Source organism: Miscanthus floridulus, chromosome 3 (assembly GCF_019320115.1).
Source record: "Miscanthus floridulus cultivar M001 chromosome 3, ASM1932011v1, whole genome shotgun sequence".
NCBI lineage: Eukaryota > Viridiplantae > Streptophyta > Magnoliopsida > Poales > Poaceae > Miscanthus > Miscanthus floridulus.
Window position 1 is genome coordinate 55,907,030 of NC_089582.1, and position 16,437 is coordinate 55,923,466.

The 16,437-nt window shown below is 44.7% G+C and overlaps 1 pseudogene; it reads right to left on the reverse strand.

The window, feature by feature from the left end:
- Positions 1 to 968: 968 nt before the first annotated feature.
- LOC136545772 (uncharacterized) lies at positions 969 to 15,977 on the reverse strand (annotated as a pseudogene).
- Between the last annotated feature and the right edge of the window lie 460 nt (positions 15,978 to 16,437).

The window sequence follows — 16,437 nt, forward strand, 5'->3', positions numbered from 1 at the left end:
CAAAATCATAAAAGATGGTAAACATTTGCCATTCTGATTCACAACACCATCTAACTACATTAAATGCGAAGACTAAGATTACAACAAGATGAGCTCAAGGGGATTCACTCACCATACACAGGTCAGCCTCGCCCTTGCGGCCGCAACACTGCCACCATCGTGCAGATTCACCGCGACCACCGCGGGAATCCGCACACCACGGGGCTTCGGCGTCACTCCTCCGCCTCCTAACTCGCCAGCGATTGCCTCCACTACCGGCCGCCCCACGCGCTCCCCGCGAGTTTGTGTGACCGTGACGGCGGACTCAGAGGTGAAGGAAGGGGAAATAGAGGATATGAAAAGAAATGGGGGGGGCCTCTCTGCTTATTTGCACGCCCCAAAACAGGGTCACGCGCGACTCACGTGCGCTCTGTACAAGCCACGTCGGCAAAAAACTTGATCCGATGAGTTATGGACCTAAGTGGCATACTTAAACAACATTAGGGTGCCAGATGTACGATTAAGGAGTTTGTGGACCTAAGTGGCACCACGCGACAAGTTCAAGGGCCTACGATGCATATACCTCTTTTGAATATATTTTGGTCATCCGAGATTTGTATCCTGTGTTTTTCAAACGGTAGGTAGGGATGCTCACTCCTAGGAGATAGGGGTGGCAAGTGCAGGGGGAAAATACCCCTTTGGGCCTTAAATCCACGTTGTTTTGGGGGGCCTTCGTCCATAGGAGCCTTGAGGAACAGGTTAATCCCAAATAAAAGGAAAATATTTTCCTACTATAATCGTCCCAACTACTTTATCTTTTAACCAAACACCTTCCGAGAAAAAGACTGTCATATCTCATTCTACTTGCCATCTCCAACCAAACATGTTTAGTACCTCGACCATAATCCAAATAGCAAAATCCAGTCCGTGTCGTAAAAACTTCTGAACATTATTATGTAATTTTTCAGAGGTTTTGGACCCAAAACAGACTCCCAAACATACCCTAATCAGGGATCTAGACCCTCTTCCGCGCAGCAAGTGCAGGAGACGATGGACCTGCCGCCTGTGTTGAGCAGGAGCAGAGGCCACGCGCGATATAGCAAAGACAACGAACACAAGGTATAACCCAAGCAGCTTCGGCGTTGCTCTCCCTGACCCCAACATCTCCCCAAACATTGCAGACTGAAACAAAACAAAAGTAAATGAAATATATATTAGAAGATTGTAAGAAAGCAACAAGATAGTCAACGCATATTCAGATGACGAATGTCTTCAATTTGGATCCTGGTTGCTAGAAATTAACACCATGTTTGGATGCTATTTAGAAGGACCAAACTTGAACTAATTTCAACAATTGCATAAGCGGTGGCTCATTAGTGAGACAAATCTATTAATCCTAATTAGCCCATGTTTACTATAGCATTATCTAGCTAATCATAAGCTAATTAGGATTAATAGATTCGTCTCAACAATTAGTCACTGCTTATACAATTAGTTTTGAAATCAATTCATGTTTTGGTCCTTCTAATTTGCATATAAACACATTGCTAATTTTTAGCATCTTGGATCAAACAGGAAGGTATAGACATAGGAGGCCTGCCGGGATGGTTATATATGTTACCTGGTAGCCGTAGGTGAGCATGTAGACACCGGCCATGAGGGAGGTGGTGGCGGACCAGCGTCGGCGCGCGAGGATGCCCTAGAGGTTGGCGATGCTGACAGGCCAGAGGAAGGCGAGGTCGAGCCAGACGAGGCCGCGGAGGAAAGGCGGCCGGTTGGCCACGCTGTAGTTGTCGAACTCGGCGATGAACCAACGGAACACGTCCACCAGCGGCGCCGGGTAGAGGCTCAGCGGGAGGACGACCTGGGAGTCGAACAGCGGCGCCGCCACGGCCATGATCAGCGAGAAGAGAGCCACCACCGCGTCCAACGCCGCCGAGGCCACAGCCATTGCGATTGCAGGTAGTACCTGCGATGTGATGTTGGGTTGGTTGAGTGCTTAATTGGTTTCGGCTTTTAATTTGGACGATGGGAAGAGCTGACGTGCCGATGTCATGTGAGAAAAATATTGTTACTTAGCTGATGGAAAAACGGCAAATGCTGTTCGACAAGCTGGAAAAACGGCTAATATTGATTTATTGTAAGAAAAAATACCGTTACTCTACTGAAATGGTACGGCGCCGCTAGTGCCAGCATCGAAGCCATTGACGAACTGGACATTTTACCGTGAAGAGACATGAATACATGATGCATACTCTCACATTGTTTTAGTTTTTTTTTTTTTTTGAAATTGTCGGAACTTTATTAATCTTTCGACACAGCAGAATCGCTGTTCACCACATCCTCCAAACACGGAGGAACTCCCTCCCAAGTGTTAGCTGGCACTTGGTAGTTTATAGCCAAGAGCAGCTAAAGAATGAACTACTCTATTACGATCATTATTAGATGCATAGTAAAAGTTATATATATAACTAAGCTAAAACGACTTACAATTTAGATAGAGATGTCAATTAAGTGGAATTAAAGTTGACAAGACGGAAAAGGGTATTGCTTAGTGGAACAAAAGTACTGAAGACGTGTATGCAACTACAATTTGAATTAAATAAAAATTAGACTGCCTCGAGAGATGACGCATGCATATAAAATACACAAACAAGCTACTTTCAGTTTCTAGCAAATCGTAAACATACAATAATAACTTTGAAAGATCAACGAAGTTAACAGAATTTCAAAAAAGGACTATACTTATAGCAAACATGCGCTCACGATTAGCTTAGCCGCACGGAAGGTTGGCATTTCAGGATTCTTCAAGCAGCACACAACGATAAATTAGAGCACGGTACAAGTCAATTCCATACACCCATATCTCAGTTTCCAGTTATGAGATATGGAGCATAATGTATACATGTTGATGCTGTTAAAGTTTCAAAATTCTAATGCCAGTGTGCAAGCACTGGTAAGGTGTGAACAATAGCCGCGATCAACTGTTATAGACTTATAGCCACCAAAATGTCCAAAATGCACGTAACAAAGACAAACAGGTGAGATGAAACCTAAAGCGAGAGCCAGCCAGCAAAAGGCTTAAACAGGTTAATTCATTAGTTTGCTACTTGATGCCACTGGTCCCATTCAGCTGGCAGAATTTTGGCTGAAACTGACTGAAAACACTGTTCTGACTGAATTGTTGTGAGAGAAAAACACTGTTCCGGCTGAAAAAAAGAAACCGAACAAGTCGAATATGAATTAACCTGTGGCCCCGTTCAGCTTACCCCATATAAACAATCCAGTACCATAGCTTTGTCAACATCACACTGCAGAGAAAACAAATGAATAGTTAACAATAGCCGTGTTCAATCATGCTAAACTAGTATATTCAAATTTATGATACATTGTCAAAACCGTACCTTGACTTTTCATAGTGCCAAAATCCTCTATCAAATCGCCAATGTTTCACTTGGTTTTTCTGACCAGTAAAACTTCTGGTAGTGATGCAGGATCAAGTTCCCAGTAACCACAAAGATTGTTGTTTTCATTTGTCAAGCGGAAGGCAGGAATCTGATGAGAGAACATAATCAAGTCACTCCTTGCTATTCTCATGGAACTCCTGGATTCACCTTTCTGCTCTGGCATGAATACTGTGCTGAAGCCCTCCACTTTAGTAAGACATGACACTGTTATATTAACATTAGAAATCTCCATGACCTCGACCAGAAAATATTCACATCTACTGTAATCTTCGAAGCTCCATGCACGGCTCCAATCCTTGTATATAGCCCACACCTGGCCAGTACACGGAAGGATTTCATATTTTTTCCCTTTACCCGTCAGCGTCACCTCCATATTGTGAGAGAAGACTTCTGTACAATCATAGATTTCACTTTGCCTGCTGACTTCAAATATTCCACAGCCAATAGACAAACCGTCTTGTGCCAAGTGCTTCTCCACTTGTTCACACGGACAGTGCTCAAGCCACTTTATGTGAATTCTGCAATCTTCCCAATCGACGCTCTTTATTAAACCATAGTACTTTGGGAACTTGTCAGTATCACAATACAGTGCCCAAACTTGCCCTTTCTTGAATTTGTCAAATGATCTCAAACTAGTGAAGTCGCAAAACTCTGTATCAGGGTAACAAAAGCTAGTTGGAGATTCTGGTGGAGAGCTATCATTCCACCCATCACCACAATGATCAATCACTGAAGCTTCTGAGCCATTATCTTGTTCAATCTTTGTATTCTGACTCAATTTCTCAACTTCATCCTTCACATCTGTACCAGTACCATCCTGACTCTGTTTGGTCTTTCCAACTGGCACTTTACAAGAGCTAGTACATGAAACGTTACATGCAGTGTTACCATCTCGGGTGCTCATAAAATTGCTGTCAAGGGTCACAGGAGTAAACACTTTCTCCAAATCAGAAGGTAGTGATGCAGTATCCAGCTCAAGAGCACCATTTGGGATGTGTTTCCTCTCAGTTTCTGCCAACCTGTGAAAAGGGATGCTGTGCGAGAAACTAAGGGTCTTGCCACTAGGTATCAGAAATGGTGCTTCATTGCTTGATCGAACAAATAAGCTGACAAAACCTTTAATCTTTACCAAGGGAACCACATAAGTGCCTAAACCCGTAGCAAAGTCTGAGGTGATTTCAACAATATCATAATCATAATGCCTATGATCATCGGAATCTGAACTCCACTTGATGTCCCATCCCCTGAAAAGTGCCCAAACTTCACCTTTCTTAGGATAAATCTCATATCTGTTCCTCTTCCTTCCTTTTGTCCAAGAAACAACATGAGAAAACATCTTTGTATCTTCAGTCAAGTGTGTTGTTCCAACTCTGAAATTTCCACAAGCAACAGGCAGCTCCTTAGAAGACCATTCCTTCTCAGCATCACACAAAGGATCATGCTCTAGCCATGTGTACTGCAACATGAAGTTTGGAGAGTAAACCTGCTTAATTCGAGCATAGTATCTTGGCATGCCATCATGATCATCATAAATTGCCCATATCTGATCAACTGTGAATCGATCTGCATCCCTGTTTTTCTCAAAGTCGTAGAAGTCTGAATCTGGACATGAAACTGTAACATTGCAGGGAATACTATTGTTCACAGATCTAGCAGCAGCATCGCTTCCAGTTCCAGAACTTGCAGTTTGTTGTTTTCTTTTTGTTCCTTGCAACACATCGTGATTTAAGCCACTGATCACTTCTTCTTTTTCATTTGTCATCTTCTCTTTGCTTGGAATACTATATTTGTGTTGGTTGTTTGTTTCAGCAACTTCATTTTCTGTTGTATGATCACTTTTGCCACCAGTATAGGAAGAATGTTCTTTTCTTATCCTTTTCTTTGCAGGAGAATCAGGAAGATGATCGCTAACCTTTCCACACCCATCAGACCCATCTTCAACAATGACATTATTTCTCTGCTGGCTTGCTATACAAGGATGCTGCCCAGATGTTTTATCTGCACTTGCGGCAGTAAGAACATCTTTCGTAGCAACATGGCTACCATTTATGGCAACAGGATGACTGGATCCTGTAGCTACCTCCTTTCCCTTCATTTGCTCGTTTACTAGATGAACTTTATCAGAATTCACAACTGGTGATTTAGTTCTATCTTCGCCATTTTCATCATTGAATGATGTCCTTGTAATCTTTTCTCTATTACAAGCCCCAGCTTCAGCCATAAGGTTACTGTTTGCAGTTGCATTATTGTTCGGGAAGGCTGCCCCTTGAGAACTCGCTACATTCTTTGATCCTGAATTGAAAGGGGGTTTTGTAGATTGTGGCTGGGTAGTGACAGAAGTATTCTTATCCACAACTTTCGGATATTGCTGTTGATGGTCAGTGACAGGAGTTTGATGACCATTGACAGGGTTTTGCTGACAAGGGGCCCTTTGATAGTAGAGTTTTTGGTCAGATACAAGTGTGGGTTGACTCGGAGGACACATTTCCTGTTGCATACCAGATCCACCCCATGGATGAGAATTTACCACATTCTTTGGCCCTGAACTGAAAGGGAATTTCTGTGATTGTTGTTGCTGGTTAATGTCTGGAGTTTGCTTACCAGAGACATTCCAAGGTTGCTGTTGCTGGTTGGGGACAGGAGCTTGATGACCAGTGATAGGATTTTGCTGAGTAGGGACACTCTGGTAATTGTGTTGTTGGTTGGCAAAGTGTGTCCATTGATTTGGGGGGGAACATTTGGTGTGGCATCCCAAATCCACTCCATGGATTTGATGCTTCCACTCCGACAGAAGGTTTTTTAGACAAATCATAAGCAAGGAAACCCTTTGAGCAGATCTGGCACCAGAGAACTTTCATCAACAAACTATATGGATACTGGTATTTGGTTCCACAAGTCAAGCAAATGGTCCAGAAAGTTGAATATCCAGCATCAGTGTTCTCCTTATTGGCCCTCTTAGTAACATAATCAGTTTTCTTTGATGGTCGTCCACGCTTCTTTGGTGCAGATTTTGGAATAACTGAGTTCCTTTTTGAGTCATGACGCGAACGGTTTACTTTATCTGTCAGTATCATGTGAGCTTCTCCAATTAGCTTAAAGGCAGCTTCAGCACCCACAAACTTGTTCTTATCTGGATGGAGTAAGAGAGCAAGTTTGCGGTATTGTTTCTTGAGTAACATGTCATCTGCAGTTGTTTCTACTTGAAGGATACCATACCAGTCAGTCTCCCCATTGATCTTAACAGCAGCATAGCAGTGAACTTCACAAACAGTTAACAGCTGAGAAATATTTTCAAGGCCAGGGAAAAGCTTTTGAGCCTTGAGGGCAATCCTTTTAGCACCAGCATAGTCTGCTTCTTGCAGCTTTACCACAGCTAAATCCTTAGCTCTTGAAGCTTCTTCCTTGTTGCACTCCATTCTGATGAACTGCCAAAGAGAAATTGGTTATTAATCTTGTGGAGTATTCTAACAGCAAAGTATATCGTTTGTCTTCATCAAGATCCTGCATCAGCAATAAGAGATCAGTAAGGTCATAGAATTGGAATATTCATACCAGTGTGTGCTATATTAGCACTTTAGAACATATCAACTGGGTATGAACGAGTACAAATATATAATTTCAAAAATAGCATTGCAAATTAAATACTAAGCCTTTCCTGTAGAGAACAAAATCCTATACTTTGGTAAATAATAAGTGATACTAACCTGGGGATTTTCATAAGATAATCTCCACAGGTGAAGGAGTCACTATATATAGATAGCCTCATGGCTATATATAGGCATATAGGCCTATTAGATAGGATCTTCACACTTAACACCCCCCTTCAAACTCAAGGTGGAAATGGAGGATCTGAAGCATTGAGTTTGAGCAAATGAAGCCGATGTTGCTCTCTAGTTTGCGCTTTAGTGAAGAAGTCAGCTAATTGCAGCTCGGATGGCACATATTGAAGAGCAATGGTATGCTGATTACAATGAGAGCGAGTGAAGAAAGCATCGACGCCAATATGCTTGGTAAGTTCATGCTTCACAGGATCATTGGCAATTTGTATAGCTCCTGTATTATCGCATAGAAGAGGTGTGGCAGCATCACAAGAAATTCCGAAATCAGTCAACAACCATCGAAGCCATACGATTTCTGCAGTAGTGGTGGCAAGTGCTCGAAGTTCTGCCTCTGCACTAGAACGAGATACAGCAGCTTGTTTCTTGGACTTCCATGCAATAGGAGAGGATCCAAGAAGAATACAGTACCCTGTGATAGAGCAACGATTTGTTGGGTCACTCGCCCAAGTGGAGTCCGAGTAAGCATGAAGCTGAAGCGGACTGTCACGGGCATAGAATAAGCTGCGAGATGATGTCCCCCTCAAGTACCGCAAGACACGAAGTAAATGGCCAAAATGAACGGTCGTAGGAGCACTCACAAACTGACTCAAAATATGGACGGCATGAGCAATATCAGGTCGAGTAACAGTGAGATAAACAAGGCTGCCCACAATATGCCGATATCGAGATGGATCCTTAAGAGGAGTACCATCAGTGGGACGAAGCTGCAAATGAAGATCCATAGGTGTCGCAGCTGTCCGATGGTCAGTGATGCCTGAACGAGTAATAAGGTCTTGTATGTACTTGGACTGAGAAAGATAGCAACCCTTTGCAGACTGTTTGACCTCAATGCCTAGGAAATAACTGAGAGGACCTAAATCCGACATTTGAAATTGTGCACCAAGTTGCTGCTTGACATAAGAAATGTGGTCTGCATCGTCACCCGTAATCAATATATCATCAACATATAAAAGAAGCAAAGTACATCCACGTGAGGAGAGGTGGATAAATAAGGCAGGGTCATGATCACTAGGTGAAAAACCAGTAGCCCGAATGACAGAGACAAAGCGCTCAAACCAAGCACGAGGAGCCTGTTTAAGACCATATAAAGCGCGACGAAGACGACAAACATAACCTGGAGGGGCACTAACACCTGGAGGTGGTTGCATGTAAACTTCTTCATTTAAATCACCATGAAGAAAGGCATTTTTAACATCCATCTGAGAGATTGTCCAAGAAGAAGCAGCAGCCACTGCAATTAAAGTACGAACAGTAGTCATATGAGCAACAGGTGCAAATGTCTCATCATAATCTCGGCCTTGAGTTTGCTGAAAACCTCTAGCAACTAGACGGGCCTTATATCGCTCAATAGAACCATCCGACTTGGTTTTAATCTTGAAGACCCACTTGGATGTAATAGGCACAGCATGCGATGGTAATGGAACAATATCCCAGGTCCCTGTACAATCAAGTGCAGCAAGTTCCTCACACATAGCAAGTTGCCATTCTGGAATGCTAGAGGCCTCTCGATAAGTGGTTGGCTCTTCCACAACAGCAGTGACACGAGGAAAACCATATTTGTCAGGAGGCCCAATAGTAGCACGGTCTCGTAGATTATATCTCAGACCACCCTGTGATTCATCAGAAAAAGCACATGACTCATCAGAATTAACAGAACTATCAACATCGGGAGTAGCAAGACTGGCCGAAGAAGTGGCTGTGGGGATTTGGGGACGACGAGTGTAGTATTTGTGGACAGGTGGTTTGTCAAAGGATGGGAGCTGCTGGACCGGAGGTTGACAAGACAAAGGTTCAGAAAGTGGGGGAGGATCGACATTGGTAAGTGGAGGGTCGACATGAGTAAGTGGAGGAGTTTCAAAAGTGTCAGGAGAAGATACAGAAGTGTTAGGTGGGCTGGAAGACACGGGTTGTGTAGGAGGGTCAACATCACTAAGTATAGGAGGAAGACACAGAAAGGATGTTGACTCTGTACAACTACGGGATGGTTGAGTAGAAGGGTTATAAAAGAAAGGACGATCCTCAACGAAAGTGACATCACGAGATATACGAATGCGGCGAGAGGAGGCGTCATAACAACGATAACCCTTATGCTCAGGACTGTACCCCAGAAAAACACACTCAACTGACTGAGCAGTCAACTTAGTCTGCTCACGAGGTGCTAGTAGGACATAGCAAGTGCAGCCAAAAACCCGAAGGTGGTCATAGTCAGGAGGAGTACCAAAAAGAACCTCACCAGGACACTGACCAGACAATTTTGATGATGGTTGTCTGTTGATGAGATAAATAGAAGTGGGCACAGCTTCTCCCCAAAAATGAGAAGGAACAAAAGATGCAATAAGAAGTGTGCGGGCAGTCTCTATGATATGGCGGTGTTTCCGTTCAGCAACCCCATTTTGAGCATGCGCGCCAAGACAAGAAAGCTGAGCAAGAGTGCCTTCAGAGGTCAAAAATTGGCGAAAGGTGTGAGATAAATACTCTCCACCAGAATCTGAACGAAAAACTCGAATGGGGGTGGAAAATTGTGTGTGCACCATGCGAGCAAAATTTTGATAAGTAGAGCACAACTGAGAGCGATGTTTCATAAAGTAAATCCAAGTATATCGAGAATGATCATCAACAAAAATAACATAGTATTTATGACCACCTTTGGAAGCGAAAGGTGCAGGACCCCATACATCAGAATGAATAATATCAAAAGGTCTAGCTGAATGAGAAGTACTAGTAGAATATGGGAGTTGCAGCTATTTTCCAAGCTTGCAACCCTTACACTGAAAACTAGACTCAATGGATGTAGGACCTAAACAACCCTTGTTTATTAAGGTGGATAAACGAGACCCGCATAAATGACCAAGGCGATGATGCCACTTGGCGAAAGATGAAGTCGATGGCGATGTACTTGATGAAGATGCAGCAGCGGCGGCGGGTGACACATGGGCAGTAGAGTGAGGAAGACGTAAAGTGTCGAGAACATAGAGGCTATGAGAACCTCTACGGCGATGGCCAGTCCCAAGTACAGCCCCGGTGCGACGATCCTGAATAAAACAAGATGAGTCATCGAATCCAACAAAACAATTGTGATCCGTTAATTGACCAACTGAAAGAAGATTCATGGACAACTGAGGTACAAACGAGACATTAGGTACAGAAAAATTAGAGGTGCAAAGAGAACCCTGATGAGTAATGTGGCAGGATGTACCGTCTGCTGTCTGAATAGAGGCATCATCTGCAATTGGCTTGCAGGCAACAAGCTGTGACTGATCTGATGACACATGAAAAGAGGCTCCTGAATCAAGCACCCAAGAAGAAGGAGCAGTAACAGGTGATGCAGCAGCAACAGACACAGATCCTGTAGGGGTGGAACCGGCGCCACGACCACTCTGCTTGGGATGGCGTGAGCGATAAGCAGTTAACTTCTCAGGATACCGAACAAAGCAATTTTCTGAACGGTGAGTAGTCTTCTTGCAATGAACACAAGGCGAAAAAGAGTTGCCCTTCACTGTATTGGTCTTGTGAGAGGCTGCCAGAACACTGTGAGGTACTGATACAGGAGACTGAGAATTAAGTCGTGTCTCCTCAGCAATCAAGGCGGACAACACATCAGAAATAGACGGAGTGGTGGAAGCATTTAACAACTGTTTACGACTGGACTCAAAATCAGGCCGCAAACCATGACAAAACTGATATATAAGGAATTTTTCAATGAACTTATTCTTCTTATCACAGCAGCCTGAGCACCCTGTCTCACACTTAGGAACCATGGAAAGAAAAGGTCCCATCAGACGATCAAAAGCAGTATAATACTCCTCGATAGACATCTCATTCTGCTGAAGATCATGAAGTCCTTGCATTAGAGTAAGCAAAAGTGCACCACTGTTCTGAACATATCTCCCCTGCAAGTAGTCCCACATCTCCTTAGCAGATTGATGGTGCTCAAGGCTCATCATTAGTGAGGGTTTCATGCTGGTGACTATGGCACTCATGATTCGGCCATCATCCTTAGTCCAAGTCGTGACGGCAGCAGCACCAGAACCATCCTCCGACTTGTCAGTTGGAGGATCATCTGTCAGATGAGATGCAAGGCCATGTCCACGCAGTACAGTTTTGACAGAGAAAGCCCACTCTCGATAATTAGATGGACCATCAAGTTTCAGAGGAAAAACAATGGCATTTGACAGTAATTGCGACTGCAACATTGTGCAAGATAAGCAGTAGCAGATGACAAGCACCACTGAATAGAAAAACAGAGCAGACCACCGCCAACAGAGCAGACCAGCAACAGCAGCAGCAGAGGAAAAACAGAGCAGAGCAGAGAAACCTCTGATGGACGAGCAGAACCACGGAGCCACTCGTGCGGCACGACAAGGACGGCCTGGCCTCCTCTGCTCGCACGGAAGACCGAGCGGACAAGGCACGACGAAGACGATCTGGCGACGAATCGCGCGGATCAACGCGCGGAAGACCGACTAGCGCGGATCGACGAGTCGCGCGGAGGAGGACCGCACGGACGGCGCGGAGAATCGGCGACGGACGGGACGACGGGCCGCGCGAACGACGCGGAGGATCGACGACGGGCCGCGCGAACGGCGCGGAGGATCAACGACGGCCGCGCGAACGGCGCGGATGTGCGGTGATGAGCCGAACAGACGAGGCGGACGACGCCGCGAAGAGACAGGATGGATCCCAAGGTAAAGAAAAATTGGATCGTGGGTGAATTAGAGTAGCCTAATCCTAACCCTAATCCATGTCTCTGATACCATGATACTAACCTGGGGATTTTCAGAAGATAATCTCCACAGGTGAAGGAGTCACTATATATAGATAGCCTCATGGCTATATATAGGCATATAGGCCTATTAGATAGGATCTTCACACTTAACAATAAGGAGAATATCAATAAAACACAACGGAAAAATGTTGATTGTTTCTACTAATATTGTGATTTGTTTATTGAACAAAAGAGAATGGATTATGTGAGTTCTAGATCCTGTCTTTGCCATGTGAAGTCCTATTCTGTTGAATTTTTTTCCAATTTCTTTTCATTTTTCTTCATTTCACTATCTAGTGGAATGAGAATTGATGAGACTTGATCCTTTATAGACCTATGTTTTGTCTTTGTATTATTCTTTCATATTTTAACAGCTCTCGACACATGAGATAATTGTGGAATATAAACTCTCATTGCACATCGCTTCTTGTTTCCTGAAAATAACAACTAGCCATGAGAACAAGTCCCCTCTTGAACCTACTGCTTTGCCAAGCCTCTTTTATGAAAACAGAACATAAGCATATACATATTCATATTTGCCTGCCTTGTTACATTTCATCTGAAATCATGTAATTCCAGTATTCTAACGTTCTATTTTCATACATAATCCTATAACAGAACACCTAAAGTATGTTAAGAACAGATCTTGAATGCTTTGCAGAATCACTGGTAACAATACGCTTTTGCCCTCTAACATCTTAGCGCAGATGGAAATTTGGAACACCAACTAGAGCAATCAATTTGAAAATTTAATAACAAAAGATGCAGATATATGAAAGAATGAACTGAACAAGTGTAGATAGTTGGACTAATGTGACCTTTATTGCATTGATGCACTGAGACATACAAACTGACAAGTGATATGTATTCTCGACTATGATGAAATTTACAAGGAAACCCCAAAAATATCAGGGAAGTGAAATATCATATCCATTCTTGTTTGCCAAATAACATCTCTTTAATAGATGTTCCATTACTTCGGTTTATGTAAATGGGACAGACACCAGAAACAACAAAGTACAAACACATATTGTGCTGCAAACAGAATATGGATAAAGTAGTGTTTTAATATAATGGGAACATCAAATCAGCAAATTTTCTCTTGAGTGTACAGAAGCAGACTTCTACAGTTACTCTGCATTCTTTGTCAACCAGCATTTACCAATTGGGCATATCATAACACAACAGTGGTTTTTTCCTTGCCAGAACTACAACCGATAAAGAACCGTTCATAAGATCATATCCAACTCCTAAGAATCCAGCAGAACTTAATTGCCTTAACTTTGCCCACTGTACAACAACCTTAAAGCACTTTGAAATTCAGCCAGATTTCAGAACAGATCTACATGAGCCTAGATCCACAAAGGGAGTAAGGGCTGCATAGTTTCCCAAAAGAAGACATCAAACCATATAGGTCGCCACTTCTCTCATTAAATCCAGCATGATGATCAACAAAAAAGACATGAATTCCAGATTTAGCAGGTGTATCAAAAATCCAGAACTACAAAAATGTGTAGAGAGAAAAGCAATAGCTACAAGGATGGGGAATGGAGAAGCATACCGTGAAGTAGACAGTGACAGTGATAGATGGCAGGTGGTGGAGTGGATGCTGGTGGCTTCTTGTTGCATGCAGACTGGCCATACAATGAAAGCACAATCATAAGAAATGCACTAATGTATGCAGAACAAAAATATAATGAGAGAGGCTTTTACATGTATGCCATTAAAAAAGTTTGTAATTACACACAAGCCATTAAAAAAAATTGACCGCACACGAGTGCCATCGTTCTGAACTTCTTTGCTCTCCAAGCCATTCCGTCGGTGTTCTGTTCGTTTTTTTCACCGTTACATGTGGGCCCGGTCAGTATAAAGGTCCAAAATACCCTTCTCTCGTCCTATCCTCTTGCTTCTTTACTCCACACCGCTCGCGCTCGCGTCCGAGGCCGGCGGCGCTCACGCTCGCGCTTGCAGCCGGCAGAGCCCCGCTCGGCAGAGCTCGCGCCCGCACTCGCGGCCGCCATCCTGCTGCTGAACGGAGGGGCTGCTCTCCAAACTGCTGCTGAACGGACGCACGCACAGGAACCAAGAAGGCCACACACGGCCAGGAACAAGCACAGCTCGATGCAAGCACGCTCGGTGCTGGACTCCGGCTCGGCGAGCAGCCCACCAAGGGCAAGCACACTGCTGTGCTGGTTTGCTCGTGGCTGGAATACAGGAGACCGACGAACGCAGAGACAGGGAGGGATAGAACGACTGCGGGTCTGCAACAGCCGAGAACGAAGAACAAAAACGTTCACGCACAGGGAGCACTCGGCGCTGGGAAAGCAAGCATGGCTACTGGATGAGCACCGAAGGTGCTGGGCACTCACGCCCCTTTGGCTCAGCCAATCCCACGCACATCCCCCTGCCAAACAGACAAGCAGCCAATACTGCTAGCAACGAACAGAGACCGACGAACTCACGAACGGAAAAAGGAGCGGACAAACAATCGACAAAAACCGACCCAAAACTCCACGAATCGAACTCAAAATTTGCACAGGTGAAATTCAGCTTGGCACAAGCCTATCCCCAAGATATCATCGCTTGAGATTGACTCAAACTCCGGGAAAAACATATCATAGCCAAGAACACGAAAAAATCCCAAAAAAACACAATTCGTTCGATTTCTTCATGCTCGAGTCAATTCAATCAAATTCACTTAAGGAGTAGCCTAAACTCATGGCATAGCACGAATCAAACGAAAAGGAACGAACCACAGCGCCACCTCATCCAGGCTAACGCGCGCGAGCTCGCGGCCGCGGTGACCGCCTCGGCACAGCTGCTCCGCACGGCCGCCCAGCCTAGCCCCGGCCGCCGCGAGCGCAGGCGCGGGCGAGCTCCGCCCCGCACGCACGAGAAGAGACAGAGTTTGAGAGAGAGAGGATAGGGATGAGATGGGTATTTTGGACCTTTATACTGACTGGGCCCACATGTAACGGTGAAAAACGAACAGAACACCAACGGAATGGCTTGAAGAGCAAAGAAGTTTAGAACGATGACACTCGTGTGCGGTCCATTTTTTTTAATGACTTGTATGTAATTACAAACTTTTTTAATAGCATACATGTAAAAGCCTCGTAATGAGAACACAATCAATTAGACATTCGTTATTTTTTTTTGCATTGATGTGCTGGCAAATACAACAAAGAGCTATTACAGGTATTCTCTTGATGAAAAAATGCATAAAAAATAAAAAAACTAAACAGAGATGGGAAATAAATGTCACATTTATTCTTGTTTTCCAAATGACACTCCATTTAGATATTTCGTAATAAACTTGATTTTGTAATGCGCCCGTTGCAAAAAGGCAAAACAGTACAGCACTCTAAGTAGCAAGCAATCCAAACACATGTTATACGCTGGAAACAGGCAATGTGTGAATCACTCAAACGGTCAAACCCGCGAGTTTCGGGCAGCGTTCATCCCCTTCATTCCTTCAAGTTCAATCCTACAATTTAAAAACGGATCTACGAGAAACGCCCACCCCGCTCTTCGCCCCTTCTCTGGTGAAGCCCCGCACGAGCACCACCAAGAGAAAAGTTCCGATCCCTGTTCTCCCGTCTCAGCCAAACGGAATGAACGCTACCACAAAATGGAAACACACACGCACGCACCCGCGCGGCCGCGCCGCGGCGCGCACATAGAGACACACTATGACACTAGTGGCTCCAAGATTCTGGCCACGACATCGATTTCGCGGAGAGGTGGAGGGCCACGCGGACGGAGGGGCCGAGAAGCGCACCGTAGGGTTGGCGATGGCGGAGACCGGGCGCGCCACGCTGCGCGCGGGCCGGGACCGGGAGGCGGGTAGGCGGAGGGAGACCGGGGACGGGGAGTCGAGGGGGGTGAGACCACAGCCTTGTTCGCGCGCCGCGCCGCTTTGGCCTCCGATCTGTCGCCGCGTTTGAAGCAGATATGGGGAGGTGGCCGGTGGGGGGAAGTGGGGTTTTGGTGTGGGAGGGAAATCTGGTGGCGCGCGACTTCCCTCCAAAACGAAAAGACCGGTTGTTTCGCCTTCCACACACGTCTTTGCCTCCCTTTCACAACAACGGGCAAAGAGGGGGGCGGGGGGGCGGGGTGGCGGGGGAACGGGATAGTATTGATTTGCTTCAAACGTCGTTTGATTTCTTTTTTTCTTTTTGAGTGGATTCAAAAGTCGTTTGATATTATAGCTAAATTGGAGCCCAGTATTTATTAGATGGGCTATTCTCATGTCTTTGTTTTGTCTAGAGAGGATTTGTGAAGGTGAGAAGAGCAATGCAAGGACGAAACAGTATTTTGGCAATCTATATTAGTTAGGTTTGGCTAGCTAAGGAGATAATCGTTAGCTAGGCACATCTAACTATTA